General features: G+C 35.2%; 1 long non-coding RNA gene across 1 annotated transcript; it reads left to right on the top strand.

Moving 5' to 3' along the window:
* The first annotated feature begins 177 nt into the window (after positions 1-177).
* LOC127974355 (uncharacterized) lies at positions 178-27,910 on the top strand. The gene is made up of 10 exons (XR_008157277.1): positions 178-404; positions 21,898-22,018; positions 22,848-24,195; positions 25,558-25,683; positions 25,770-25,904; positions 26,004-26,034; positions 26,124-26,171; positions 26,290-26,366; positions 26,591-26,644; positions 26,807-27,910. It is a non-coding gene; the product is annotated as an uncharacterized LOC127974355 (long non-coding RNA).
* Positions 27,911-27,983: the final 73 nt, after the last annotated feature.

The following is a 27,983-nucleotide window of genomic DNA, read 5'->3' as shown; positions in this document are numbered from 1 at the left end:
AAAAATGCTTGGTTTTTTATGATTAGTCAAATCTCGCACTATTTTTAAATATAAATATTTATATATTTTTTTTTAAATTGCCGACTCAGGAAGCATCATGACAGCTCATTGGTTACTGTCATGGCTTTTGCGTGCTTTCGCCCTTCGCGGTCAATGCGGTGACCCGTTTCCTAACGTTTGAATAACAAGCGCGCCTTTACGGAGAGACTCGAGAAGATTTTTAGCGAATTCTACTCTGAACTTCCGACAGAATTATTGTGCTTTGCCAGGGATATCGTTGACGTACAACCGAAGAACGAGTCTGAAGCGTGTGAGGTTAAAACTCAGATCGGTGGCAAGCAGAATAAAGAGAAAGCTGAAGATGATGAAAGAGCAGATGGTCTCTGATGTTCAGCAGGTCTCAGGTCAGTTCAGCTCACTGTTCCTCTGGAGAAAACTGATAAATGACGGCAGTAAAGTTAGCCTGACGTTTGACAATCATTACAGAATTTTAATGTATTTTATTTTATTTTAGCAATCCTGTTTATTGGCTAGGTAGTAATGTTAGGCTATGCATTATGATTCTGTTCACTGCAGGATCTGCATACATACATTATTCATTGTTTCATTGAAAAGTCAAATGGAAGAAACTACGTCAGAAAATTGAAGGAAAATAGGCTAACGTAGTGGAAAATGTATCATGGAACACGTGAAAAGGGTGATAGCAGGAACCCTCATGCTGATTGTAAGTTGTTTTGTTGTTGTAAAACTAGATAGCTGTTTGTTAGCTAATAGCACACGCGCAAAATTCTATAGGTTCTGTTCTGGAATTAGTCCAGTTCACCTGTTTCAGTCAAGGCAGTCTGAGCCGGAAAGAGAATTTATTAAATCATCTCATGATTCTTTGGGTTTTTCGAGTCACGTGACACACCCATAAACTGTTTTTATACAGTCTATGGCTTTAACCTACGCGGTCTGAGTCGGAAAGAGACTCAATAATAATAATAACCAACTCTTTATTACCTTTGTTACAACATTCACTATCATGATAGAAATTCACCCATTTATAAACTGTAAGAAGTAAAAAGCTAAAATTTGAGACCAGAAACACATTAACTGTAAGAGTAAATAATAATTGTAATAACGATGATAATGTCAATGATGATGATGATAATAATAATAATAATAATAATGACTATGCACCCGTTTGTAAGGAAGCTTGTAAATTATTTTTCTCTATCAATTGCTGTCATGTCATGTGGCCTTTTATACAGCCTTTTTTATTATTATTTTTTTATTAAACAATACAGACATAAACAAATTAAGACGGTACACTTAAAATCATGAAGACAAAAAATATATATAATAAACAGAATATACACACAGACTTGTTGCCAGGGTAACTCCTTTTATACAGTTTATGGTTAAAGATTATGAGGCTGCCACGTGATGAAGGAATGACTCAAACCCGAAGACCTGTCAGACAAGAGGTGAGGTGAGCTAATCACACACTGAGGATCCTTTCGGTGTATTATAGCATTATAGTTTTGTATTGTTTGTAGTGTGATCAACGTTTGTGTAAGTACTAGTAGACAGGTTAGAGAAGTATCACTTAGCATTTTAATTATATTTGATAAAATGAACGAAATGACTCAAAAAAAGATTTGCTCATTTTGATGAACGAGAATCAACGGTCTGAGTCGGTAAAATGATCTGACCTTCCCATCAATAGGCTCTATGCTGTGGGAATTGTGAGGTGTTTTCGACTACACTCTCTACTGGGCTAACAGTTTCTTGTTCCGTATTTATCTGACGCTAACCCATGCGATAACCTTGTGTATGGCGCGAAACTTAACAGCGACAAACATTTCTAGTTCTTCTTATATCTAGTTTTTGGCATCTTAATCATGGACATTTTTTTTGCTGATACCAAAATCTAATGCGACCTAGATCGGAACATTGTTGTGTGCCGTTGTGCGTTGTGTTGGCAGGATACAACTCGACTGTGAGTTTCCATTCATTTCCAGTGGAAGAGGATCTCAGAAAAAAATGGCTCGTTCAGATCAGGGGCCCGTTTCACAAAGGAGGTTAAAGGGTTAGTTCACCCAGATAGCAAAATTATGTCATTAATAACTTAACCCTTGTGTTGTTCCAAACCCGTAAGACCTCCGTTCATCTTCGGAATACAGTTTAAGATATTTTAAATTTAGTCCGAGAGCTCTCAGTCCCTTCATTGAAGCTGTGTGCACGGTCTACTGTCCATGTCCAGAAAGGTAAGAATAACATAATCAAAGTAGTCCATGTGACATCAGAGGGTCAGTTAAAATATTTTGAAGCACCGAAAATACATTTTGGCCCAAAAATAGCAAAAAATACGACTTTATTTAGCATTGTCTTGTCTTCCGTATCTGTTGTGAGAGAGTTCAAAACAAAGCAGTTTGTCATATCCGGTTTGCGAAAAAATCACTCGATGTAACCAGATCTTTTTGAACCAGTTCACCAAATCGAACTGAATAGTTTTAAACGGTTCGCACCTCCAATACGCATTAATCCACAAATGACTTAAGCTGTTAACTTTTTTAATGTGGCTGACGCTCCCTCTGAGTTAAAACAAACCAATATCTCGGAGTAATTAATTTACTCAAACAGTACACTGACTGAACTGATGTGAAGAGAGAACTGAAGATGAACACCGAGCCGAGCCAGATAATGACTCGTTCACGAGTTTATTAAAGTATAACCAGCATCTAATTAATAAAAGGATTAAACAATTTAATCCTCAATACAACTATAAAAGGAAAACCCGTAACAGCAAAGATGGCGGTTGTATGCACATGCACAGACATGCCGATCTGGAATCTTCCCCATATGTCGCCATAAGGGGAAAGGTTACCTTCCGGTTCTCTGCTTTGCCCGCCCAGAGAATGTTGCGAAAACTTATTCAGTTTATTTTTAGGGGCCAAGCACCAAAGGTGCAAGGCACCTATTGTATCCGTTAGCATAATTTTTTCTTCCGCCGCAAGTCTATGGTAGCCCATAGAACCGCTTGCGGGAAAGTTGTATAATTTGGCACACTGATAGAGGACAGTCCCAACTTTAACTATAGCAAATTTGAGAAAAACTGTAGCGCCACCACTTGTCCAAAGTTTCGAAATTTTTATGCTAATAACTTTTGAACAGTAAGCAAGAAAATGAAAATTCTTTCAAATGAAATTTTTTTTTTCCCTCTGAATCCTTGGCTCATGCAAAGTCGAATTAACCCCAAAAAATTCAAAAATTGCTATTTTACATTTTTCGAAAAAACCTACTCTTTGGAACCCGTCCTAGACGGTTAGTCCGATTTTCCCGAAAATTGGCTCAGATCATCTTCAGACACAGATAACAAAAGGTTATGGAATTCAAATTGATTTTTCCAACCATTCTTGAATGACACGTGAACAAATTTGACGAAAAGCACGCAAAAGTGCATGTGAGGCTATATCTCGGCAACGGTTTAGCATTTTGAGACCAATCTTGGTGTGTGTTATAATAACCATGACCTGAGACTACCTGCAGTTTTTCGACGCAGCGCTGCCTAGTGGTCAGGAGAAATTAAAAATGCATATTTTCCCTTATAACTTCTGAATAGTTTTGCCAAAAATCACACAACTGGTTTCTTTAGATTCAGTGAGTCATGTCGAGTTGAATGATGTCCAGATTTCCCATGTCAGCCATTTTAGGCGTCTGCCATTTTGAATTATGTTTTAAAATACTGTATTTTTTAACCCATTATTGTTTCTTTACGAAAATAATTACTAAAATATTCGGCTCCATGCCCTGAAGGTACTCAAAAAATTGGTGGTAGCACCACCTTGTGGTCAAGAGTTATAATGAAATAGATTAGACTATTGAAATGAAAATGGTCTCCCTATATTATTTGGGTCATGCCGAGAACATCGATACCAATTATGCCAAAATTGGCCATACTTCCTGTCCGCCATTTTTATTAATGTTGAAAATCGACTTTTTCTAACTCCTCCTAGACCGTTAGTCCAATTTTCACCAAATTTGATGTGGATCATCTTCAGACCCCACTGTCAAAATATTTGGATTTCTTGTCGATATACGAAACTGTTCTCATTTAGCCCAGCTACGAATTTGCTGGAAGGATGCCAAAATGCATTTGAGGCTGTATCTCAACAAAGCTTTGACATATTTGCACCAATCTTTGTATGTGTCATTGTCACCTCACACTGACCATGCCACATCAATTTGGTAACAGCGCCACCTATTGGCCAAGAGTAATGAACCATTCATTAACCTTCCATTATGAAATTTCCAAAAATGCTAATAACTTTTGATTGCATTATTACACTATTGTAATGAAACTGATCTCAAAAGATTCCTTGGGTTGTGCCGAAGATAGACATACAAATTCTTAAGTAGGAAATCTGAGCTCGCTGTCTGATTTATGTTAAAATCCTACCTTTTCTAACTCCTCCTCAACTGTTGGTCTGATTTTCAACAAAATCGATTCAGATCATCTTCAGACAATGCTGACAAAACGTTAAGCATTTTGTGTTGATTGACATAACCATTTTCATACAGCACCGTTACAAATTTTAGGCACGGTGCCAAAATGCATTTGATGATATATCTCTGCAAAGCTTTGACATATTTGCACCAAACTTTGTATGTGTCACTGTCACTTTACACTAACCATACCTCATCAATTTGCCACCTATTGGTCAAGAGTAATAAACCATTCATTAACTAGTAATAATTACATTTATAAAAATGCTAATTACTTTTTATTGCAATTTCCTATTGTAAAGAAACTGGTCTCAAAATATTCCATGGTTTATGCCGACAACATAGATACCAACTTGCACTTGTAGCTGTAGCTCTGCAATGCTTTGGCATATTGCTGAAGCCCCCCAAAATGTTCCTAAACCCCCCTAAATGATAATATGAACAACAGTCAATAACAATTTGATTATATCAATAACCATATCCTCATTCATATTCAGACGATACAAATGAAATGCATCCAGCTACAAAAAATAGCCTAAAAGTCGGAAGTTGGACAGAAGTACAAAGAGTCGTTGTGCTGTCAAGGTGATGCACCGCAGCGTCTCGTTGCAGTGGTGTGAACTGGCAGCATTCAGAGCGCTGCAGACCAGAGCGCTGTAAGTAACGGTCATCTCGTCTCGTCGTTCCTCTAGTTTGGTCTGAACTCGCTATGCACCCTCCTGCCCAGTTGTTGCCAACTTAGCGACTTTGTCACTAGTTTTACTGACTTTTCAGACCCCTTAGTGACTTTTTTCCCAAAAAATTGACTAGCGACTTTCTTTGACAAACATTATTTAGTCTCTGAGACCCTTCAGTACTGCCACACGAGCGTGAGCTCTCTCTTTCTCCCAGCGCGCGCACACACCTCTCTCTGCATCTGCTCTGTTCAGCGAGTGCAGACAGGAGCAGCACTTTCAGACAAAAAAGACCGCATTTCAGTCATTATAATATTCATTACGCTGTCTGACAACAGAAACATTAAAATATAGTAATAAATACCCTACAGAGGGTGGTCCGGACTGCTACACTTATTTATCTAACACACATACTTAGTATACACTTAAATTTTGCACATAATATACATGTACATACATAACTGCATTTTGTAATATACTTGCCTACAATTGTCAATTTGTATATTGTCATTCACTATCTACTTATTTGTATTTTTTATTCTTTTATTATGTGTTTTATGTTCTGTCGCTGTCATTCTGTTGTACTGCGGAGCTTGTGTCACGAAAACAAATTCCTCGTATGTGTAAACATACCTGGCAATAAAGCTCATTTTAAGTTCTAAGTTCTAAAACATTTTTATTGAGAATTTGGTTGCATCAAAATGCAGTACGTGTGCACAGGGAGGCAAGACAATGCAATGCACATCATTAATATGCTAATTAGCGTATGATATCATTCAGTGACATGTAGCGACTTTTCAGGCGTGGTTTAGCTACTTTCCAATGAAAGAAGTTCAACAACAAGGCAACACCAACACACGCTAATGGTGAAAGGAAGATTGGTAAATGTGAAATTGTATGTTGTGTTAATATCCTGCTTACCTTTTGTTTTCTTGAGGTAAAGGAAAGAGGATATTTTGATTGCAATGGAAACTGTAGTCTAGCTAGAGTGAACAAGCAAAATACAATAAATTATTAACTTCGCAAGCTAATCACAACTCTTTATTCTTTGCCAATAATATAACCTATCTCTATAATAACCATATTTAAAAAAAATATCAATCACCATAGAATGTTGTTGTCACTAAATACTAAATGTCATAGGGTCCCTGTTAATGCTATAATCGTTGTATCCTTCAATTCACTGAGCAGATAAGATGGATATTTGAAGATTATTTTAGCAGAGAGAAAGAGAAGCAGCCGCAGGAGATTGGCAGGCCAGTTGATTCCGAGGGAGCCGGTGTGATTGACGTCAGTATTGGTCTATGTCTAAGGATTGTTTTTTTTCTTCTAGCAATAAGCATTTGTTGGCACACTGTAAAAAAATCCGTAAAAAAAACGGATAATGTACTGGCAGAAAATTACCCGGACATTTTCCGTAACCTTTAAAGACACTTCCTTCAACATTAAAACAGAAAATTCGGTAAAATTAAATTTTTCGTCCGTACAATAAACAACAACAAAAAATCTGTTATACAGAGATTTAACTAAATTTATAGCATAGGCCTATATTTTGTAGCAAATAAATCCAGCACAATATGTAAAAATGTAACATGGTTTATTTTTAGCTCATGTGAACATTCTTAATGCGTTCAGTAGCTTTTATTTGCCTTAAACAGGTGAACACAAAAATATTATGACATCAATTAATTTAACAATGTGAAAAGCACCATTGAAAATGCTTGTATTATAGAACACTTTTTAGTTTTAAACAGCAACATGCAGAAAAAAGAAAATATGAGCAGGTACCTGTACAATATTGGTGTTGCCCCAAATAATGGTCACAAAGATAAACATTTTCAAAAACATGGGGGAAAATCAATAAAAAAAGACAGGGCTGTCATTATTAACTGTCCATAACTAGCCCAATCACGTTTCCAGGAGGTTCCCCGATAAAAATTGTGTCCCGGGGTTAAAATACACGTTTTTGGTAGGGTTGCCATGGTAGAATTTGTATTTTAGGGGCTAAACATCACGTTATTTGTATTGGGGTCGCTTCGACCCGAGGACATGAAAAACAACCGCAGACTTGGCAACACTGGTTGGCCTTTACTACACAGAGCCGTAGTTCACAGAAAATACCAATAACGTGATGTTTAGCCCCTAAAATAAAATTTTTACCAAGGGGGAACCTCCTGGAAACGTGATTGGGCTAGTTTTGGACTAGTTTTGAGAAGAAAATGGGCAGGATTTGTTTTGAAAACCTGGCAACCCTGATCTGAACGCACGTGTTGGAGATGTACTTCTAATCACAGGAGCGCCTTTACTGACGAGATGCACATGAAAATTACATTCGATGCATCCTATACGGTTACGGATGCTAAGCAGACCGTCAAACCATATGTCATCAGGGAAGGTCCTCCAATGCAGAGGGGAAGGACATTTTCAGATTTTGATTAAAGATTATGAAGCCAATTTTTTTTTGTGTGTGGATTGACTTTGCATGGATGAATTGTTCACCAAAAAACGATCAATCTAGGCAAACAAAGTAAATATGGTCAATTTCAGTTGGACTTTAACGCAGAGTATGCACTTGGATGGTTAGATGCATGATGGGCTAGTAAAAAAAAACAAAACAAAAAAAAAAAACTTTAAGGTCTTTCCAGCAATAAGGTACAGTAATACTGCTTTTTTTATTTAATTATTTATTAATCATCTTGTCTCAGTTAAATTTGACTGGTAAATGGTAAAGAACAATTTCTTTGTCATTTGAACATTGGGGGGAATGTAGGGGGAAACAATATCGACTTAATTCGTAAATCAGATTTTTTGTGAAAAAGTCAGGGATTTTTTTTAGACCATATCGCCCAGCCCTACACTGTAAAAAATTATTTGTTGAGTCAACTAAAATACTTTGTTACCCTGCTGCCTCTTGACAATATATATCTTGTTGAAACAACTTCACATTAGAGTGGAATTAGTCCAGGTAACAAATTTGTTTAAGTTGACTTGACTATTATTTTCTAGTCCAGTGAACCTAATTTTTATTTTTTAACTTGGATCAATAATCGTAATAAAATGTTACCTCACTGCCTTAAAATTGTAAATAAAATTTACAAAATACTTTCTTTACATGGTGTCCGCGGGGTTTTAAAAAGTATTAAAAAGTGATAAATCAAAATGGTCAAATTTAAGGCCATTAAAGGTGTTAAATGTGGTCTCAGAGGTATTATTTTTTTCCAAATTAGGTATTATTTTTTTCCAGACTATCAGGTGTCTTATTCTGATTGAAATTATATCTGCGTTCGTGTTAGTTCGTTTATATGGGCTTTAGCATATGTGGGCACATAATCAAAGATCTTCCGTCTCCGTCTCACTGTATGTTTGATGCTGACGTCATATTCAGTGGTCGTTCGGCATCATCTCAGAACACTTCGCGCTCAACAGAAGTGGCTGGCTTACGTTTTATTTTAGACTTGCTTCAAGGCATATCTTCAACGACTGGACAACCATCGTCGTCTTCATGGACAAATGCAAGTTTTCTAATAGCTGGGTTAACGACCGGTAGTACCGAGGTCCCGTTCAAACCCGGTTCTTGACGCATACAGCGCTATGATTTCCGCGAAGCAGAAAACGAGTACGGAATCTCAAAATCCAGTCATGAAAATGAAACTTACATTTTAATATGGACAGTCATGGAATTTGTGAAAGCATAAATTAATCAAATCAAATCTCCATATGGACCAGTATTTGTAAATGTTAAGCCGCAAAAGTTGTTTGAAATATGAATCCGTGTTCTGCGCGTCTCTGTGTGAATTAATGAATGGCAGAGACGTGCAGGTTTATTTACTACATAGACTGAAGCGCATGACGCTTGCATTAATTTCAGCATCTGTTGTCTTCTCCTGTCAAAATAATGGAGTTCATTTAGAATTATTCATATTCATTTTCGAAAAAGCAGAAGACATACCGGTTTCTCCGGTAGTGGGCGGAGCTAATGCGCAAATAGAAATTTCAAAATGACAAATATGCATTCATTAGGCCTAAAAGAAAATTTTTACATAAGGGCATTGTGCTAGAAATATTACTATTATTTAGTAAAACGTATGTGATACTGCTACCACTGTTGCAAAAAAATAAAAAACTTTATAAAAAAAAAAAAAATAAATCTCAATATTTCTCCCATGTTTTAATTTTAATAGCAAATCCCCTTTATTTACCAAACATTAAATGTGTTTAAATTTGATAAATTAAAAGACAAATTAAATTTGGGTGAAACTTGTTTACTGTTTTTCATAATTATATAACTTGTAGAAAAACTTTAAACACAATTCTAAATAAGTATAAAGAATGGCATTGGTTTTATTTTTAGTGCTAAAAAGTTATTTTTTTTTATTAGCAAATTTTTGTGTTTTGCTTTGGTACCGAAATTGGTACAGAGAACCGTGGATTTTCACTGGTATCGGTACCGAATACTGAAATATTGGTACCGTGACAACACTAACAGGCAGGCTTATTGTTCGGTCTATCCATTTTCTCAATTGCACATTTTATGGTATTTGTTTTATTTTTATTTACTAAGTGAAATAAATGTGCAATATGCTGTCAACAACAGTCTCTAAATCTATTATTTTTTGTATGTTATATATGTCAAAATCTGTGTAAATAATAGAAAGGTCGCTGATTAACACTTGCAATTCAGTGTCGTGATGGTTTTAAAAAATATTCTGAAGGTAGTGAAAAAGGTATTAAAAAGTAGTAAATTTAACTTAAGGATTGCTGTATATACCCTGCTTTAAATATCATTTATTTAATGATAGACAAAATACTTTCATTCAAATTTAAATATAAAAAAAACTATTTGCTGTCTAAACATCAACTGACGATTAAAAAAAATAGCAAAACACAAAAACACACACACGTCTAAAGATTTGATTTGAACTGACACCTGAGTGATGTATAATAACCTTGGCATGGGATTGAGAAACATAAAAAGTTTATTTTCAATTCCTCAAATCAAAACCACAGGGATTATTTTTAATTTCATACCTTAATATGAAAAGCAGAAGGTTCAACACTGCATATTAACCCTGCACAATTTTACATGCACTCCCCCCACCATAATTCAAGTTATTGGTCAAAATGAGAAACCAAGATATTATATTTATATGTAAGGCAAAATTAATCAAATTTAGTTACAAAAAATGAGTGTACTGTTGTTCTGTATAATAAAACATAAATTGAATGCATATGGAAGCACAAAGATCTGAACCATCAGATTCTACATTTCATAGTGCAACATGACCAGACAGAAATGTTAACAACAGAAGTATCTTGAAAGTTGCAAACTCTCCCCCATTATAATGCTATTTAGTGGTCATTAAACAAGAAACAGAAAAAGCAAAGCAAAAGCACTTGTCAGTTTGAAGGAAAATGTGTACATTACTGTATAAGATAATGAGACATGAAACATGTTTTCATGAGAACATGCATATTCCAAGTCATAACATGATAAACTGTAATATGCATTCTAAAAAGTAGTGAAAGTCTCAAAAGAACCTAAATTTCCTTTAAAAAAAACCTTCTTCTTATCTTGTGAAAGCTGAACAAATCATGAACACTGAAAAGTAAAAGTGAAAGTGACGTGACACACATCCAAGTACGGTGACCCAGTGGTTTCTACAATAGGGCGATTGGGCAACTCACGACACAAAGGAAAGGGAGGGATTTTATTTCTTTTACAATGTTAGGCTAGCTTTTACTATTCTAGACTGTTTGTGCTGCCTCTTAAAGGTCCCGTTCTTCGTGATCCCATGTTTTAAACTTTAGTTAGTATGTAATGTTGTTGTTAGAGTATAAATAATATCTGTAAAATTCTAAAGCTCAAAGTTCAATGCCAAGCGAGATATTTGATTTAACAGAATTCGCCTATATCGAATGACCAGTTTGGACTACATCCCTCTACTTCCTTCAGTAATGACGTCACTAAACAGGAATTCACGAAAAGGGGGCGTGGTCTAACAAAGATTATTCTTTAAAGATGGAGCAGTTCCCTCTTTGTCTGGAGAAGGCTTGGTTTTTGGACCACAACCGGTGGTTTAGTTGGTGCGTTTAACAGTTTCTGTAACTTATTACACTTATTTTATGGATGGATGGGTGCACTTTATTTGACTATTTTTGGACTGCTGAAAAAAAACAGACCTACCTGCCATTAAATAACTTGGAAGAGCCAGGACAATTTTAAATGAACTCAGATTGGATTTGTCTGAAAGAAGAAAGTCATATACACCTAGGACACCTTGAGGGTGAGTAACACATGGCTCAATTAAAATTTTTGGGTGAACTTACCATTTAATCAAAGCTACGAATGGCCAATATGTAAATCTGATACCATATTCTACACTATTTTATTTCTAGCTTTTACACTTACACTAATTCATTTTGCACTACATGGTTAATACTTTTTATATATTTTTATTATTACTATTATTCTTTTTCTTTCTGCTAATACATATCTGCACTATGTGTAAGCAGCCCAACTGCAACTGCTTTGGCAATACAAATGTACAGTTTTTTGTCATGCCAATAAAGCACACCTAAATTGAAATTAAATTTAAAGAAATACCATTCATTCAATAGCAGTAAGCAATAACAATAAGCAACATAGCAATAAGGATAAATTGGTAATTAAAGAATTAGGTCAACCAAGACGAAATTTAAACATCAAACAAGTATCTACAAAGGGCGGGAAGTCTTATAAACTAGGATTTTCGAGGACGTGGTATGAGCGGGAAAAATGCAAGTAGTCTGCAAGTAGCTGACGCTTTATTCTGCTAATTTACCACTGCATTTTGTTCCATGGCGAGAGCTTGACGAACATCGCATGGACAACTACAGGTGTCACTGAAATGCATCTTCTCTCGAAGGTGAAAAAACACGAAAAAGCAAAGATGCATATGGATAATAGGGAGCGGTCTAATATAAGTGAGTAATTTAAGTAATGTATGTAAGTGAGGAATATGATATAAATGAGCAGTGTAATATAAGAGAGTTGTGTAAACAGTGATTTATGTGATTTCAGTTATTTCTTATTAAACTGAACTTGAAGTAAAAAGTAAAAAATAAAAATAGAAAACATCCTGGCACTGCTGGGAGTTTGGTGCCTTACTCAAGGACACCTCAGTCCTGGTATTGAAGGTGGAGATAGCGCTGTACATTCACTCCCCCACCTACAATTCATGCCGCTGTGGCGAGCACATGGTGGGAGCAGCTGTTCTACGCAAGTTTTTGCAAAGCCTCAATGGTGTATTTCATGCACTTGAGGTAGTGGATGTACAATTTCTTTCACAACATCCTTAATTTCACCAGATGGCTGGGAAAACACAAAATATTACATATTAAACTGTTCTTACCCACAAACTTAAAAAAAGCACTAATCATTTACAGTCTAAAGAGTTTATAACTACACAATATATATTAAAGAATGACAGACCAATGGATATGTTAAAAGTGATTTATTTATGAACCAGGTAATTCCCGGAAAAACACGAGTGGCTGGAGGCGTGACGTGTGGGCGGAGCTAAAGAATCATGAGCGCCAGTAGGCTTTTGGGTTGAGCGCCTCTGGAAGCTGTGACACCTTGAGAACAAAACCAACCAAAACAAACCACGGCTAACAGTCAGATTCAGCGTATATTTATGATCCAGAATCAGATCCAGAGGCTGAAATTGAACAAGAGCAGCATCAGCAAAGGCGTCTCTATGTGGTATGTACTGAAACTGTATATATTTGCTTAGCGGTTTTGGAAAATGACTAAGTTCCACTTTGTCGTCTTTTTTTTTTTTTCTTAAGCTGTACATGTGGAAAGTGCAGTTTCATGACAACATCGCATGTTGTTTACTTGATAGCTAAGTTAACAACACAGAGATATTTGAAGCAGTTTTACTCGTGCAGTTTGATGACAACATCGCATGTTGTTTACTTGATGTGCTTACACGCTGATAGCTAAGTTAATAACACAGATATTTGAAGCAGTTTTACTCACCGCGTGCGGTTCCAACACACGATCGTGACCCTTTTTCGTGACCCCAACTGGACCTTGTTTGTAAAACAAGCATCTTTGAAATGCAGGGTAACAAACACAAACACTTGCACAACTCTATTAATGCTCTGTAAAAATAAACTCCATCCACTGGTCCCTTAATGCTGTTTCTCTTTTGGTAATCTGTGCAGGGTTGTCTTGCCCTGGCAACCAAAAACACACTCCTTTTGTGACATTTGGCGACGCTCTCGCTCTGATCAGTGAAGTCTGTTGTGCTCTCAGTGCTGTGCTATACGGGAGCGCGTGCTCTTCCGGCAGAAGTGCCTCAGGACGTCACACAGAGCCATACTTGAAAAAAACTTTCCGAAACTTGTGACAAACCGGAAGTAGTATTTTTGGAACAGAAATACTCCTTCAAACCTACAACTTAATTTGTGAAACTTTGTCCATGTTTAGCATTGGGAATCCAACTCTTTAACAGTTCACCCCCCCCCCTTTAAGTTTTGCGCTCTAAAAGAACTGAGGGAGGTGCTCGTGGTGCTCATTTGTTCAATTAGTAATCTTGTTTTTTCCCTAAATTTCCATCTATGTATATTCTGGCAGATGTCTTTACGCTGTCAAGTTTTAAGAAGTTCCTTTTTTTTTAATTCCCACCGTTCTAAATCCATACAGTGATCCGTTGCACTCCATCTCGCGCTCTGTTTGAACGATCTCTTAACGCAGCTCTGGGCTCAAATAATATGTACCAAACTGTATTATTATCGATCTCCACATTAGTTCAGCTCAGTACTGCTTAGGAGAACATTTGTTTTAATGTTTATATGGAAAATACTGTGGAACTGCCTGAATTTTGAGACTTACTCTTCTTGGACTCATATGTATTTTTACACTTTAAGCCAATAATATTTTACTCTACAAAGTTGTATTCTGAGTAGGGCTGGGACAACAAAATATGCGCATCGATTCGTCGACCTGTTTTTATTTCTCTAAAAACATTTGCAAAACGTTTACCTTATGTGCGCTGAATATATGCGATGGCCGGATCAACATTCTGTCCAACGTTATATAACCAATCCAGGGGTTTTTCTGCATTGATCTTTTTTTTTGGCGGCTGTCAAAGCCTTATTTGATCGGTGAGTGATCGGCGCATACAAGAGAGCCCCGGCTGTGCGCGCACTCACAGTCTTCAAACAACAGGAGCGCTTCTTGCTCTCTCTCTCCCTTGTGCATATTAATCAAAATCATTAAACAGGATATAAAAAGGGCTGAACGCCAAAATGTCACGTGGAGCATTCTGATATTTTTTTTTTTCTCCATGACAGGTTGCTCCACTGTTAATTTTTATCTATTTATTTTTTTGGAAAAACACTCTCTGTATTAGCTTAAAGCCCTCAAGTTTAAATTGGTTACTGTATTCTTTCCATTGCTTTAAACAAGTATTTTGGGTGACCTTTTTTATTGAATGCTAGACATAAAGTTGTTGTTATTTTCTGAAAGAAGAACTTTTTTTCAGTAAGCTAGGCCCTATGTGTTCAGTAAGCTATGTGTTTTCAAGGCTTCAAGGTTTTATTAAATGCTCTCTCTATACAAGTGCAAAGTAATGCATTCTTAGTCAGTCTTTTATTTTGTAATTTTAAGAGCAATAAACATATATTGCAATGTTAAGGAATTCATTTTTTTTTTCATTCAGATATGTAAATCAACATGTATAAATTGTTAGTAGTCAATTAATGGGGAGATAATCGAAATCGAATCGGTCTGAAAAAATTAATCGTTAGATTAATCGATGCATTGAAAAAATAATTGCTAGATTAATCGTTTAAAAAATAATTTATCCCAGCCCTAATTCTGAGAAAACTTCCAAACTTTGTGTAGAAGCTGACCAGGGGGGCTGACGACCATCTTTTGTCTGTACAGCCTTCACAAGAAAGACGGGATCTCGCGATAAGTGATGTTGAGAACATGATATTGCTATTGAATTGATTCAACACATTTTTTTTATATAGAACAAATAGGAAACTCCAAGGCACTCTCTTTAAGGCTTTATGGCTTGGTCATCATAAACTTTTAAAAACTCCTTTAAAGTTTTTATAGGTTTATGATGACCAAGCCATAAAATAAAGGCTTTTTAATTTTCCTTAAAGAGAGTGCCTTGGAGTTTTCTATTTGTTCTATATTATGATTATCCCATCCAAAGAGAAAAAAAATAAATAAATAAAAATTTTGTTGAGAGGACAAATAATCTAGTTCAGTCAACTTTCAAACTAGCTGAGACAGAGAAAACTTAAAATTTTAAGTTGAATGAACAAATTGAGTAACTGCAAGTTGTGTCAACATAAAAACATTAATTGAAACAACTAAACTGCTAAATATTGTTTTACAGTGTATGATAAACTAAACACTGGATTTTCAAAAGTATGTGAACTATTTAAAGTTTGTGGCATAGAATCTTTAAAATATGTCAGAGTTTTACACACCAGTCTGTTATTGTGGAGATAACTTTTTTTATGCCTGGAAAGGTGATGATGAATGATTGATTGTATGACATGTCGGTCAAACGGCCTCATGGGCCGGCCTTGGCCGATGAAAGCTGCCATGAATTCCTGACCTTCATCTGAGAACTCATATTTTAAATTGTAATAATATTTCATAATATTACAGTTTTTTCTGTATTTTTATCAAATAAATGCAGACTTGTTAAGCATAAGACACTTTCATAATGCTGCATAATTGTCAAAAAAATTGTAATATAATAAAATCCTTTGCTGTCAACATTTCTCCAGCCTACACTTCACATAATAGGCTTGTAGGCTTGTAGCATCCATTTTCTCAGCTATTTAATTTGATTTCTAAAATGAGACACACCGCAGATCCAGATCGCTCCACAAACATGTCGTCTGTCCATGTAATTTTCAACTGATTTATGAACCTCACATTATTGTCCAATGAAATTTGAAATGAAACATGAAACGATGAAACTTCTTGTGACCCATTGGCATTCACTGAACGGTTTCAGAATCAGTCAGTCAGGTAAAACGCACGAGGGTCTCAGAATAACAGTTATGTAAAAACAGGATTTTTTTAGTAGATTATGCCCAATATATAACATACTTCCTGTGTTTTACTTATTAGTGTACGATATAATTCGTTCTCTCACTAAATTAACTTAACTATTATAAGTCAAATGGCCTCCACAGTTACCAGATCTCAGTCCAATAGAGCAGCTTTAGGATGTGGTGGAACGGCAGATTTACTAAGTACATCTGAGGGTTGCCCCCCCTATAAATAATATTAAAAACCACATTGTGTATTGTAAATAACAATGTTTTGAACTTTAAATAATTGTGTAAGTAGTAAAACAACACAAACGGGGTAAAAATGAATTTTAAGTTTTGAAACATTTTGGGTCTCCCCCTTTCTTGCGGATGCTTTGGTCAAAATGCCTGCTTTCCTGTTTTACATCACACACCCACCCACACACACACACACAGGAGTCCAGTGACAGAGAACAAAGTTGTGGCTGCCAAGGTTATTTTATTCACTTTAACATCGGATAAAGTGATTATTTGCTCATACAGATGATGCCAATGTTTTTTTTTTTTTTTTTTTTTTTTTGATGAGTCATAATAATGGCATTACCTGCTTTACAAAAAAAAAAAAAAAAAACCCTGGTTGTTCCCGGATATAAGGACTTAAAATAGTGCTGGGTGGTTAAGACATGTATATACAGGTCCTTCTCAAAAAATTGCATATTGTGAAAGAGTTCATTATTTTTTCCATAATGTAATGATAAAAATTAAACTTTCATATATTTTAGATTCATTGCACACCAACTGAAATATTTCAGTTCTTTTATTGTTTTAATACTGATGATTTTGGCATACAGCTCATGAAAACCCAATATTCCTATCTCAAAAAATTATTATATTTTATAATATATATACAAAATTATATATATATATATATATATATATATATATATATATATATATATATATATATATATATATATATATATATATATATAAATTTTTTTTTTTTTTTTTTCAGCATTGTGAGTCTTTTATTACAGCACTTTTCTTGTTTTAAACCTAACCAAAAACCCATGTGTTGCGTATGAAACAGCTTTAATTAGTATACATTTATTGTGAAATGACTGCATTTCCATGTCAATCTATGTTCAGGGGAGAAAAAAAGTAACTGGAGTCTGATGAAGATTTTCATAATGGCAAGTTTTTTTCATTTTTCTGCAAGATGTTAATTACTTGATCTATGATGAGAGATTTATAAGCTGTTTAGTTCTCGAGCAAATAGACATACAAAATGCCTGTATTTCTCAATCACAGGAAGAAGAAACCACACCGGTAAAACCACATTTTGACAGTTATTCCATTGAGCATAGGCTTTTATCCAAAGTGATAAAGAAAGTTTGTGTGTGTGTTTGTACATGTTTTGTGTTATCACATTTTTGGGGCGTATTTTTTCCCCGTTTTTGGAATGGAATCTAACTGACAAAATGTAAAATGTCTTCTTAAATGATTATTAAGTCGATGGCACGATTTGTGGAATGTGCTTCTGTCATGGATTCAAAATTAATTACAACGGTTCTTTTCTTTTTTGTTGTTTGGCTTTGCATAGGCTACGCATTAACAACCGGATAAAATACAATTATATATGATAGAAATAAAATAATCCTACACAAAATGTTTCAGTTAAATAATTAACAAATTAACACAAAGGAGGGGTAATAAAAATCTGTTTCGTTAAAGTTGATGCACTACAAGTTTAATGAAACAGACCGTTTTGTGAATGTTCGTAGCTATACTTTTTTCTAGAAGTTTATGTGTTTATAACGAATGCCATTATAATTTGTTTTTTATTTTATAGTTGTATTTATAGTTTTGTACTTTAATTTTATAAGTACTTATATTTCCTGATATCTAACTTTTTATTTTCTGAATACTGTACAATTTAAAGGATTTGCAGACAATTCTCTCTCTCTCTCTCTCTCTCTCTCTATTCAAACATTTGACACACACATTTAGATTAAAAATGACACTCTAACTAATTAAGTTAAGCAATGAAATTTCATTGAATCATTATCCAGAAATTACAACCATTTTTTATATACATTTAAACAGGAATATTTGTAGTGGATGTGCTGCTTTCGAACAAATTTCCTGTGGTATGCCGTTTTAATATTTTGAATCAGCGAGGATTGGACGGCGCTTGACAATTCCGCATTAAATTGCGTTCTGAATAGCAAAACACATATTATGACAAAAGATCTTTGCTCAGATAATGATCATTGATGTAAACTTAGCTTTTTCTGATGGCTGTAGCTAGAACACAGACGGTATCGACAGACATGACGTGCTCGTTGATCGAACAGTTCATTGGCTGACAGTGAACCTCTTGACAAACGAGAACCCCTCATCTGCTCAACCAAACACCATTGAATTAAAAATAAATATTTTCAAGGAAACTGAAGGATATGTAAGTTTTATTTTCAAAAAGTTCAATTTAAAATACTATTTTGCCAGTGGAAAACAACTGAAGAACTCTGAAAACTTTTTGTGATATGTATTTAAGGACACTGAATAGCAATGTGATGTCCCAGAAAGCATTGCTAGTTCTTATCTCATATTTTTCTAAAGTGTTGCACCATTAACCAGGCTCCGGTTGGCCAACGTAACGACCATTCGTAAGTATTTTACGAGGTGGCTTATTTGTACGACCTCACTTCTACGATTTTATACGATTTGTCTAAACCCCAGTGACGGTTATGTTTAGGGGCGGGGTTATGTGTAGGTCATTCGTACAAATTCTAACGAATTGTGCAACTCGCAAAATACGTAAGATTTGGCAAAAATCGTACGAATTTGTACGAGTAAGCCACTTCGTAAAATATGTATGAATTACCGTGAGTGGAAGTTGGGGGGATTTTCCCATTGGTTTGGTCTGTATTTCTGTCCTCGAGGGCAGGTGTTGTATAGACATGCTCATGTTGGTTGAAAACATGATGCTGTCCATAGACTTCCTGCACTCAAAGCAACCCTCTCTTATTTATAATTTTCTCGCAGCCCATATTATTATTTTCACTAAACTAGCCTATATCAATAACAAATTCTCAATTTGATAACTAATCATTCTTTTTGCGCAAATCATTTTTTATGCATGATACAGAAAAAGTGATGAAGCGCATCCTCTACAAATAGACTGTCTAAATTCATATAATTTTTTGTTTAACTTTTTCGTAATGACTTTATGTAATTTCAGTGCTTATCTCCATGAGTGGAATATTTAATGTAAATGTATATGATGAAATGAAAACAGTTTAAAATCGTTGTTTATTACTTTTCTCTCTCCAGGCACTGAAATTACATAGTCATTACGCAGAAGTGAAATAAAAAATGATATGATTTTAGACATAAGCATTTTTGTAGTGGTATGTTATGTTTTAATGACAACGAGACGTGTACAATAGTTTATCTTTAAAGTAAACTGCACATCTCATGTTATGATAAAATATTTGAAACGATAACAGAGATCAGTGATGCGCATCTTCAGTATTGTAGCGGACAAGTATTTATCCACAACATTATGATATAAACTATTTTAACTACACTTTATTTGAAGCATACAACTTGAAGAAAACGGTAAGATTTGCACGTTTCCTTTTTTAAAATAATTTGTCAATGACTGGCAGAGTCAGATTATGCTGCAATAAATATATTTTTTTAAACAATTAAAACATTATTAGTCCATTTGAAATGAATAAAAAGCGTCTAAAAAATTTTGAGAACTATTTTAAACAGTTTTATGTATATTTCAATGTACTTATTCTTAATTGATTAATATATTTTAGCAATATAAATGAATATGTATGGCACAAATTGCATTTATACTCCGTATCTCATACATCTTATTTGACTGTAATAAACATGGTGTCACGTGAATGGAAATGTGCATAGCAATGATATGCAGATGAGGTTATGCATAGTAAAACAAGGCGTTGTAAGCTCCATATGGTGATTTCGGGGAGGAGTCTGGACACAGTCTGCACACAATCTTCCCCTGACTTGATTTATAAAGGGATTTTTGCGCAGGTTCTGGTATAAGCATGGTTTTATAAATCTGAAAACCTTTGAGCGTACGCAAAATCTAGCTTTTGTGCCTAGATACTTTAGGATGAAACCTACGAAAAGTTTTATAAATTAGATATCAGGTCAAGATGAGATGGTTAACAGATGGTTAACAGATCAGAGAAAATGCAATGGGTGACCAAGTTTAAACAGGCCAGACGTGCATCTGAAAGTGAAAAAAAAAAAAAAAAAAGATGATTCAGTCTCTTCTGCAGATCGCACGTGTTGCCTTAACAGTGCGAGCCCGAAAGGGTTGTGGGGCCCTAGGCCACATTAAAAAAAAATTGGTGTAAAAACAGTGAGAAGAGAGCACATAAAATACAATTTCAATATTTAAGTGTATACATTTTTATTACCTGTAACAAACTCAACATGTAATACATGTGTAAAAATATTTAATCAGATTTAAATTTGGAAAGAGGAGGAGACCTTTTTTTTAGCATGAATTAGTGGGATGGATAATTAATTAATGAAACGATTATTTAATGAAACATGCTGAATGTGGCCTAATTTCCTCTCACATATCACACAAGTATGTCTGTGATCATGGGCATCATCACATTTATTAAACCAAGTATTAATACTACACTTATAAATAATGTATTATGTTTAGGGAAACATACCTTTACTTTGAGCCTGCTTTTCTTCATCTGCTTTTCTCTTCTTTCTTTTGTCGTCTCCGGAAAGATATCGTTTGGATGCCATTTAATTTCAAATTAAAATAGCATCAATGTGCAGTGCATAAATTAGAAACAGGCTACGTCATCAAAAAAAGCAACCAGACTTATGACGTTATATAACTTTAGACGTATTTATGACACTTTCTCGAGTACATAAAGGAATTTACAGAGATATGTGGCTAAGTGGAATATGTGGAATCTGTACTAGGAATACGTTATGACATTCTAGTTCACCCAATAGCCTTTTGTGGGAGGTGTTACGCTAAATAGAGTGTGGTGCTGCTGTATATGTTTCTAATCTTTTTTCAGCTTTTATTTAGACTGTTTTGATATAATAAAACAATTAAAAATGCATGACATCATTCGCGGGGCCCTCAAATCAAAGGGTGCCCCGGCCCAGGCAACCACCTGTAGCCTATAGCTATCGCGTGTTGGATGGGCCGGTGTTCTGTCTGTCGATTTGTCCTACGCTGTCAGATTTTCCTACCTCCCACTAAAACAGTGGGTACAACGAAAAATGCTACTGTAAAGTTATGATTTATTAATGTCTACACCTACCACAACCCTAATCATACCCTTACAGTACTACAAATACAGTGTGTTATATTCGCGGTTGTAGCTAGAAGGGATACAGTTACAGGAAACCAACAATAAATATTAGTTTCTACCAATTAGATTGCGTTTTTATTAAAGTCTACACCTACCCCAACCCTAAACCTACCCTTACAGTAATGCAGATACATTAAATATCTTGTTTAGCATGAGACAAAGGACGCGGTATTGATGTGCGCGTGCGCAGTAATGACGATGTGTTTTTATTTTTATTTTTTAACAGCTGAAATAGTTCTACTCTGCTATAACTGAGTCTGTCCTGTGTTCATCCATAGAAATCTCTGGTTTGGTTCAGCTACAAAATCAGACATCAAGAGACTTCAACGGAGAGTCAGGACAGCTGAGAGGATCATCGGTGGCCCTCTGCCCAGCCTGCAAGATCTTTACATCTCCAGAGTGAGGAAAAGGACTAATATCACTTCGGAGTCGGACCCCTCACACACAGTTTACTCTCCTCGGACATATTTATATTTATAGGCTACATAGAATGCGAAATGTGTATACATTTGTAAATGTCACACCCATAAATAACATTTATGTACATTTAAACAATTGCAATAGTTTTTGTACACTTCTTCATCTGTAGGCCTATATAGTGCTTTTTTTTTTTAAATGTTTTTCTTATTTGTGATATATTCGATCTCTGCTATGTCTGAACTATGTTTGTATTTTCTTCTACTCTGGAAGCTTTTGTCGCCAAGTCAAATGTGTAAACATAGTTGGTAAATCTATTTCTGACTTTTTGAAAAACATAAGTTTTAGTCTGTCAGATTTTTTTTTTTTTTTTTTTTTGAGGACGTCTACACAAACTTTTGAAACACAACTTATTTTTGGGAACTGGCAGTGTACTGTACATTCAGCAGCGAAATCTTTTTTCATATAGAAAACCGTTATACGCTTACACGCAGATAATATATAAGAAGCAGACTCGTGTCTGAATGCAGGAAAACACACAAAAATGTGTAACAATTCAGAGTAATACAACGAGGCCAATACTGGCACACTAATGTTTGTCATGATGTTACACATGCATTTATTATTATTTTGATTTTTGGGACTGCATCATGCCTAGATGGATATTTTCGTAATTATGACGTCTTCATACCAGAAAAAAATAAATAATAGGTTTTGTGTTTGTTATATTTTGAATGCACAGCTTCAGTCAATCAGAATTGAGTATTCAGACAGTAATGCGATTTATTTCTTGTGTGTGGTTTTGTTACAGGGGCGTCCCCAGCAGAAGATCCAGACGAGATTGATGTGATTTCTGGGAAGAAGATCATATAAGACTGGTTCTGCTGGGAAAACTGGAACTGGGAAAAATGGAAACATCAGCAGAAACGTTGGGCCTTATTCATAAAGCGTGCATACACTCTGATTTGATCTTATACTGTGTGAACGCTTAATCTACGCCTGTGCTCGTATTTGTAAAAACTGTCTTTGACGGAAAAGTGTTTGGCGTCACATCAGGGCTGAGCAGACGTACACACTTTTTCTTTCTCGAGAAACCTATTTTTGGAAATGAAAGCTGTTCTAAATGAAAGGATTTGGACTGGCGATCTTTTACATGTTAATGACATTAAGAGTCGTTTCCAAAGCAGAGAGCTGAAACCATTAAGTAGCGCAAAAGTTCAAGATCAATTGCGATTCATAGATTTCACATCTGAACGTACTTGCGTTTTCTGTACGTACGTTAATTTTAGAAATCACACCTATGCATATTTGAGAGATGATCTTAAGATCAATTTTAGGATGCTCATTTATAAATGAGGCCCCATGACTTTATGATAATTTATAGTAATTAATTTTAAAAATGGCAATCGCCTCTCCTGGACCTCGCGCTTTCATTATTGTGATTTAAAGTGGTTTGATTCTCTGAGGTGGAGAAACATACAGTAAAGGAGCTGAAAGAAAGGTTTGGAAATAAAAAGAAAGGTCAGAAAAACGTTAATATTTTTAATTCACAAAACTCAGTCAGAGAAAGAAACCACTGAGAAGTTTATAGCGGAAAGTTCTCTGGATCTTCAACCCTTCACTCGGAGGTTCTTCTGTTAAACGTCTGCCAGTTTCTCAATGAATGAAGTTTAACAAACGCAGTATTTCTTTGCGTCTGTGTGATGTGTGTTTATTTCTTAAGTATGTGTGTATGCTACATGTGTTCATGTGTGCGAACATGATTGTTCAGTTTTATTTGTGAATCAGGCTCCATCTTTAATTAGCAGGAGGAGGAAACAACATAATTTCTTAACTAAAAAAGAGAAAAGGCTAAACTCAGTATAAGCTGCTGTTCTCTCAGGATGTTCTTTGACCATATCCTGACATATTATAAATAATGTTATTCGTGTTTTATGCTGTATTTGTTTTCTTAGAAGCATTGTGATATGTAGCCTATTATCTGAAATTACAGAGACCTTGCTCAAAAAAATCCTTTGATGTCGTTGTTTGCAGCATTTGTACATATGATGAGTGCATGAGTCACTCTTGGTGAAGATATCTGCTTCTGCAGAGCCCAATGCAGTATTCAGCTCTCAGCTCACTCGACCACTTCTTACTCTGCCAAGGATCCGCTTAAGGTATGAAATGTTTAATATGTTTTATATAAAAGGAATGTGTTTGTATTTTACTGAAAATATAAATATTCCATTGACATTTAAAGGGAATTGGGCATATGTGACGTTGTTAAAATCATTTATTAACCCGCTAAACATATATAGACTAATAACTATGTAGCCAGACATAACCCGTGCGAACTTTTTCTTTCCCGGAGTGAGAGGAAAAAAAAAAAAAAAACTATTTTCATTTTCGATTTACATTAAATATTCCACTATCAATAAGATAAGTAGCCTACTTAAATGCACAGAAGTTAAACCACAAACACACGTGGTTTAACGTTACGTTTCCACACATGATATCAGCATAATAAAATTGACAGTAGGCTATTTACTAGTTACCATATCAACATTAGGATAAAAAAGTGCGCCAAAATGCACAAATATTTTGAAGATCTCGCTGAACATGTATTTTACCATAGTAAAAAAGGATTAATTTAAAATGAAACAAATCTCCATTTAACCTTTTTTAATGCTTTGGTAACTAGCAGAAAACACGAACCTGTTTTAAATTCCCAGCGCAGATGGACACAGTGTAACACTGCGTTAATGTGCCCCACCAATAATAAACTATACTATTCTATGATATTAGTGATGTAGCCTAATTTCAAGACATGTAAAGCCTTTTGGCTCGTTTATGTTGGGCGTCCCATGCCTGGTTACGCTGTGTTTATTGTCAGATCATATCCAGGCAGCTTTTTGAGCTCGTAGTACTGTAATAAGTCACCATTTCAAACCACGACTAACGACTTTGTACCTTTTCATGCAAGTTACACCAAACTTTCTGGGCGCAAGGAAATGTAGATTATTAATTTTATTGCAACGTTACATTGTCCTAAAATCGTTTTTTTCAACCTGTACCACTTGCATAAACACTGCATCTGTAGGCATTATTATCCATAGGGTCATTGTTGTTTCGCGTATTTATTTTATTTTTTTTCACGAGATCAGACAACGTTTTGAGCGATCATGTAATGATATAATTTGAAATAAGATTACTAAAGCAAGTAGTAACTGCCGCCTCCTCACACCATGTGCTCCTGTGAACATGTGTCACAAAAGAAGAAAAGATGCGGTCAAGACCCACAATAGCAATGCCAAGGCAAAGTCAAGGATTGGACTGGAATTGAAATAATTTGTCAGAAATTACTTCAAAGCATCATAATTATTTTGATATTTTACGTAACTGTTTTAAGATGATAAATTATAGAAGAAGAGAATATTAACATTTAAGAAATATTTGATATGAAATTCTGTTAAGCAAACTTTTGTCATGCAACAATGGAAAAAAAGTAGTTCTGTGGTATAAAACACTTGTTTTTTCAGCGCTTCATCATGCATAACCTCACATGTGCAGAGATTCAGACTCCAGTGGGGTTTCTGTATGGGATTCTGCCTGTTATACTGAATCAAACACTCAATCCTGACTGTGAACAGGGCTGGTATTCTGAGGTGAGTGTGTTTCTGTCCTCAAACTACACCATTACACACACACACCTACACAACTTATATTATTGTCGTCTGTTTCATTTGATCAGGATGGGGTTAAGCTAGCAGATCCGTCAGATCCTCAAACATTAATGTATCCTGTTATTTCTGTCTCATCTGATCATCTCGTCACTTCTCACTGTGTGAATCTGAATCATCAGATCATCTGTGATTCTGCTGATGGAGTAAATCAACTCAATTTCTCTCAACATTCACCTGCTTTCATATTTAATCCTTCTTAAACATTATAGATGCTGCTTTAATGCTTCTTTCCTTCATTTCAGCGTCATTACAGTCATGAGATCATGTTCAGAGGTGAGAAAAACAGTAAAACACATCAGTTGAGGTCAAGCTGTGTTAAATTAAATCTTGTGAATCAGAATTATTCTGAATGTGTTTTTCAGTGAGGAATGGAACCGCAGAGACTCCAAACTCAGTTTCATCTGATAAACGTCTGATTATTCACTTATAAAACACTGCAACACTACACTGCATAAAATCACTTTTATGGTTTCCATTTGTTTTTTTATTGATTTGCTGATTTTATATTGTATCTCTTCTCTTGTATAGATCAGTTGTGGTGGTTTTCTATCCTGATCTTCTTTGTTTTGGCATTTCTGTTTCTCGATGCATAAAAATATATTAAGGTGAGTCATGATTCTTTAATTGTTTCAGAGAGACAGGAAGATCAAATTATGTTTGTTAGAAAGATACCAAGATTGACACTGTAGATGAAAAAATCATTATACTTTTTATTCGACTATAACCTATATTTGTCATAAAGTCCTATTTATTGATTAAAGGGATGTTCGAAACTTCAAGATCTCTGAATAAATATAATATTTCATAATAAGTGTCAATCTGTTGTCAGGCGTTTTCAGAGGCAAGCTTGATTCATCTGTCAGCATGAGGAATCAGAAAACAGGTGAGTGAATGAAGTGAATTTGAAGCACATGATCATTTATGAAACAGATGGATGACGTTTGAATCTTCAGCTCAGACTATGAATTAACTGTAAGTCAAAGTGTTTCTTTTAGGGATCCTCAATCTGATTGAGATCTGATCTGATCTTTCTCATTCATTGCAGTTTAATTCCCTTTCTGTTCAGAGGATGCTCTTCATCATCGTCATCATTATGATCATCATCCCAGTCATGTACACAAACTCAAGGCTGAATGTCAATGTGATGTACAACATGATTAGTTCTGAACCAGTCTCAGCTTGTTTTAACACTTGGCCTATTTTCATGCATTTCAATCCCTCCCCAGCAGGCACAAAACATCAAGACACTGGTATTTGGTTACATTTCGGTTGCAACGTCAGGTGACCAAAATTCAATGTCAATTCAAATTTTAATGTCAATTTGATGTTCAATATCCGATGAATGATATTTGTGTTTTTTAAGTTGTATAACCAAAAGTCAACCTCGAATTGGCATCAAATACTAACGTCTACTCGATTTCCCTTCTCAACCCAAATGCAACATCTTTTCAATTCTATCTGACATTATTACATTTACATTTATTCTTTAGCTGATGCTTTTATCCAAAGCGACTTACAATTGCTATATATGTCAGATGTCGCATGCCTCTGGAGCAACTAGGGGTTAAGTGTCTTGCTCAAGGATACATTGGTGTCTCAGTGGATTCGAACCTGGGTCTCTAACCTAAGGTATGGGTCTTATCCACTGTGCCAACACCACACCCATTATATTGATGTCCTGTGTCTGCTGGGTACAGTTTTTCCACTGTTCCGTTATCACTGAAATGAAAGTTAACAGCAAACTTTGTGACAAAAGACATTGTGACTGACAAACTGACAGTGACTGACATCATACTGACAGACATCAGACTGACATTCAGGTTTTTAGGCTTCTTATACTTGAATGGTCAAATACACAGAGTAATGCCAAAATGTGTGCGTATTCATGTAAACACAATTGATTGTTTTAAGTGAACAAACTTTTAGGGAAAAACTGTTTTGGAAGTGTGTCAGAATTAGATTCACACATTATCGCTGTAGGTCTTAAAGTGACAGCAACCTATTATTTACACACTGCTGCCATTTATAACAGCTTCCTTAACCTCACAAAGAATTTAGTTATAAATCAGATTTTTTATAGGGTTGGATTCACTAACTAAATGTTGTTTTAATGTACACACTGGAAATGTTTATTATCAATCTTAACAAATCTGTGACATGCAGACAACTATAAATAAATACTTTTTATTCATTGCATCTTTTTATCTTTCAAAACCCTTTCA

This window comes from Carassius gibelio, chromosome B16 (assembly GCF_023724105.1).
Source record: "Carassius gibelio isolate Cgi1373 ecotype wild population from Czech Republic chromosome B16, carGib1.2-hapl.c, whole genome shotgun sequence".
Classification (NCBI taxonomy): Eukaryota; Metazoa; Chordata; class Actinopteri; order Cypriniformes; family Cyprinidae; genus Carassius; species Carassius gibelio.
This window is presented reverse-complemented; position numbering and strand designations above follow the sequence as displayed.